This window comes from Desmodus rotundus, chromosome 1 (assembly GCF_022682495.2).
Source record: "Desmodus rotundus isolate HL8 chromosome 1, HLdesRot8A.1, whole genome shotgun sequence".
Taxonomy (NCBI): Eukaryota; Metazoa; Chordata; class Mammalia; order Chiroptera; family Phyllostomidae; genus Desmodus; species Desmodus rotundus.
The window spans coordinates 82234852-82239617 of NC_071387.1; the positions used below are offsets into that span (position 1 = coordinate 82234852).

Sequence of the window (4766 nt, forward strand, 5' to 3'; positions counted from 1 at the left end):
CACAGTACACAAAGAGGCAAAGTGTTTCACATCATAGATTTCACTTCCTACTCCTTGGAATGTGCATTTCCTTGGCTAAAAGGAGAGACTAGATGGGAAAGCCAGTCAGTGCTTAGGCAACTGAAATAAGGACAGGGCAGGGAGCAATGCTAACATCATCCTCACAAGGATGGGCACAGAGTGGCCTATTAGTTGCAAGATGATTTTCTAGAATTGTTAACTGGAAGCATAGGAGCACCACTTGTGGACACTGGAAACATCACGGGCTTCCGTCATCCCTGCCACACAAGAAGAGCAGCACTTTCCAGTAGTCACCCTTGGTGTCTTGCTAGATGTAGTAGTACAGGGACTTGCCATACTGTCTCTTGAATGCAGACCTAATTTTCAACATGTGCACTTCACTGCAGGAGACCACAGTTCTGGCCAGGTCCTCATCTCGAGTCCCCTTGCCCTTCACGGAGCACAGTCAGTCAGCAAAATGCATGGGCTTGTTTTGGCTACACTGGACCCGGTGCAGGAAAGCATTTTCCAGGGCTCCCTTGACCTTCTTGATGCTTTCCAACATGTTATGAGGGCTGGAGCTCTTGTACCTTTCAAACACTTTCTGGAAGTTACACACCACTGGGTCATGATGCTGATCCACCTGGGAACATAAGTCCCTTTTCACTCCAGCATCCTAGATATTCCGGGAATCTTGGCCAATCAGTTCACAATCAATGATAGAGCCATCTCTGCTTTTCTGTTTTTTGCAAGGGCAACCGTCAGCTTGTGGAAGTCACCAGAGGCATTGGAAATAAAGTCCTTCTCCAGATCATCTCTGGTACATTTCTTTGTAGACTCTGTTAATTTCCTGCAGCTCCTGGTTGGTCCTTGAGCAGATGATCTCAATGAGAGCGTACTCATCAGCCCCCAGATCTTTCATGGAGGCCTTCAGCCTGGAAGCATCATACCGAGCAGGTGTTTTCAATGGGCCCCAAATCACACTCTCCAGGTGGCCAGAGAAGGCTGATTTCAGTGCTGATTTCAAGTTCCTCTTTGGTCCTTCTCTGGTAGGAGAAGGCAATATCCTGTTGTTGCTGTGGTTGGTCAAAATGTTGACTATGGTGACCTCACCCACACTTTTGATCTTGATGGCCATTTCATTGTTCAAATCATCCCAGTCAGCATCAAAGTTGGTGTGGGCTCTCACTGACCCATATGCCTTTGAGGGTATAGAGTGATCAACCTTGAAGGTGAGCTTACGCAGACTGAAAAGTCTAATGGTCATTTGTGCCTCCAGATTGGAAGCATGATGCACTACAGTGGAAAAAACATTCGGAGGCAAAGCCTGCTAGGTTGGGGTGCACTTGGACTTTCCCACTGATGACAGGCATCCAGTGCAAAGGCACTGCTGGAAATGTTGCCCTGAATTTAGTCTTTGGAGTCACCAGAAAGACTAATTCTTACAGGTTTGAAGTCGGACTGCATAAAAAAAAAGGTTACCACAATTTGAGGGGAGGGGTCTCATAAGAGTCTCTCCAGACTTTACTTTCCTCACCTGCAAACAATGGTGAGAGCATGGATGGTTTGGAAGGCTCCTTCCAATTCCAATGATATCACTCTTTGGTACTAAGATATAGTAGGAAAAAAATAATTTAAAATATTTTTGGAGATAATGAGTCTTGAACTTAGAATTCTCACTCAGGAATGAAATCTTAAATTTCTCACCTGACTCCTTAAAGGCAGGGCCCACAACTTGTTCTGTGAAAGCTTAGATAGCAGAGGCTTTGAGGTTTTTGGACCATGCCTTCTTACACAACTGTTCAGCTCTGCTATTGTGGGGAAAGCAGCCACAGACCCCCACCATTCTTCAAGGATAAAGAATGAGCTTAGCGTCGATTAGTCAGTGGGGAATGGACAAATTCTGTAATTACTCTTAACCAGGAAGACAGATGTCACACCTTCTCAAGAGCTCTGGGCTGACAATGAAGATTAGCTCAAGCCCTTTCTTTTGATATAAATAAATGTAAGTTTATCGGTTGTGGTTTGTTATAATATCATAGGAAGATGATGCCTTGGAAAATGTCTTATGAATGTGTATAGCTAAAAGGAAACAAATCCACAGTGACTTGGGTAAGGCTGAAAGGAGCACCTGGCTCACATGAACAATCCATGAGGATGAGATCCTGTGTGATGCAAGTGCATTTGGCAAGAGCTTGACTCCCTGTCCATATTCCTTTTTGCTTTGACTCTTTGTTTTTAGCTTAGAAGTCGATAAGAACAACATGGCATTAGGGAGACTAAAACTGAAGGGATAAATGCTTAGGATTTGAGACCTGTTTTCAGAAGATGAATGGCTCCATCCCACTTTCCTAGAAATCACTGGTCAAGGATACACATTTCAGCATCTCTTTCCAACACCTGCGCCTGTGTGCAGTACATAAAGAAAGCTGTGCCTAACGTGACTCCGTTCATCTTCCATCTCCTGACTCCTTCCAAGGGAACTGAAGAGAGATAGAAAAATACAAAAGAGGTGAGTGGCGGGGGACTTGGATCCAAGCGAGAACAGAGAAATTAACATGGAGATGGGGGAAAAAAACAACCTGAGGACAAGCAGAAGTACATCAACACCCACCACACTCTTTAAGCCAAGTGCAGAAAATAGGGCAATGTACTTAATTAACAATAAAAACATTACAATAACACTAATAAGTAACCAGAAGATGATAGAAAAAGTATTTCCTCTGCTTGAAATATGGGACCAGGAAAACACCAAGGTGAACTTGCAGATTGTAGAAGCATTTGGGGGGCTAATGACTCACAGCAGATGGTCCTTGGTCCTGTACATGAATTTGAATGTTTTGGCCTTTAACATTTTAAATTCTGTCTTGTAACCACCATATGGTCCTCTGTCATTTGTGTAGTTATTTGTCACTTGAGCAGTGACTTATTTATTGTATTCCAAACAATATTTGCAGAGTGAATAATGATTGCTGCGTGTCTCAGAACATCACCTCATGTCCCTGAAACCGATGAACTCACAGAATAAAGATTTGCCGTGGAGCAGACCAATAGAACACTAAGTTCCTGATGAGACTCTGTGCTTATTAATTTGTCCTAGTTTTGCACACACTGAACAAAAGCTTAGCCTAATTATGAAAACTTAGGTAATCTCCTTGCCTGCAGCACACTTGTCACCATAGCAAACATTTGATTATTGTTCAGCCTGTCCACCTCAGACACACAAGGGGGTCAGAGTCTCAGTTCCAGTCAAGCTGTCTGTGCTTATCTTTTACATCATTGCAGCTCAGCACCAACGGTCTAGTCTTGTCTCATTTTATCCATTGCTTTCTTGGAGTGTGGGTTTGTGAGTGTCAGGGATCTTTCTTGGCAAGACCCTAAGCACCTTGTGATTTTTCAAATGGACATCGGGTTATCTGAAGAAGCAAATAAAATCTGGCCTCATTTTGACAGCAAGATGCAGAGACAGCTGCCCACAAAAGTGGCCCAAGCAATTCCCATGCTTCTGTGTTGAAGAGAGGGGCAACGGCAGCTTGTTTTCTCCAGGACTGCTTTGTCTCACCAAGATCAGAAACTGAATTTGGCCATCGCCCTGTTTGGTGCTACATTTATTTTCAATATCGAGTTTCTTCATTTTCCTTTGAGGAAACGGGCAAAGAAGGTGGGAGAAAGAGGAAGGAGAAGAAACTGCAGCACGTGTTGCCTCTTTCTCAAGATGCCTTGAAAGCAGGTCCTGACAGGAACATAGGAGATTCAACCATGTGTGGGCAGTATGCGAGCCTCATCCATGAGCTAGTGTGGGGTCATGCTGCTTCTGGAAATGAGGACAACCCCTTGAAAACATCACCTAAAAATAACATTTAGAACTTGCAGTGAAAGGTGGCTGGGTCACCTCTACTAATACAGGCAACAAGGACATGAGAAGCACAAACAGAATGATCATCATCCAGTAGCCAGTGAAGAAAAGGGGAAAGCAGAAAGCCATCACCTCTGAAAAGAGATGGTCAGAGAAAGAAACCCAACAGTGGGCTTAATTTGAAGAAGTGTCTAACTGTTACAGAGCAGAGGGGGGGGTGGGGGTGGTTCACGATAAATTATTACAGAAAGGATTCCGCCTTTCTGTCTCTGGAGGTTCCTTCCCCCACGCCTCCACCTGCTAGGTTCGCAATGCCCGCCGCCAGAGGAAGGACGTCTCTCAATGCCAGAGACTGGTGAAAAGGAAAGGAATTGTTTATTCAAAAGTTACACAGACTTAGAATAATGACCTAATGTCTTCAATAAGATACTAAAGTCCTCTAGAACACCCACAGATGCACAGTCCTTCCCTCTCCCTGTGCCCAGTCCTGGGTACCGTGTCTCAGGAAAGGAAGTAGAAGTCCGTGATTCAGGCTCCCGGCACCATCAGCTGTGTGGCTGCTGCAATCTCCAGTTAATCCAAAGCCATGTGGCACCTTCTCACGGCCCACCAGCAAGAGTCCTTTCTCCCCTTTCTCTATGGCTGCAAAGTCTCTCCTGCTGCCTAAGCCGCGTGGCAAGAAGAAGCACTCCAAAACCTCGTGGTCCTCTTTACTCTCCTTCAGAACCGCGTGGTCCTTTTCCCCATTTACTTTGGAGCCGCGTGGTCTCCTCCTTCTCCCCCAAAACCTTGTGGTCCTCCCTACTACTTTGAAGCCGCGTGGTCTCTTCTTTACTTCAGAGCCGCATGGTCTCTTCTTACTCTATGGCTGCTGGGCCTAGGTTTAAATCCCAGCACCCATCTTCCCTTG

General features: G+C 45.1%; 1 pseudogene; it reads right to left on the reverse strand.

Moving 5' to 3' along the window:
* Positions 1-259: 259 nt before the first annotated feature.
* LOC112302760 (annexin A2 pseudogene) lies at positions 260-1267 on the reverse strand (annotated as a pseudogene).
* Between the last annotated feature and the right edge of the window lie 3499 nt (positions 1268-4766).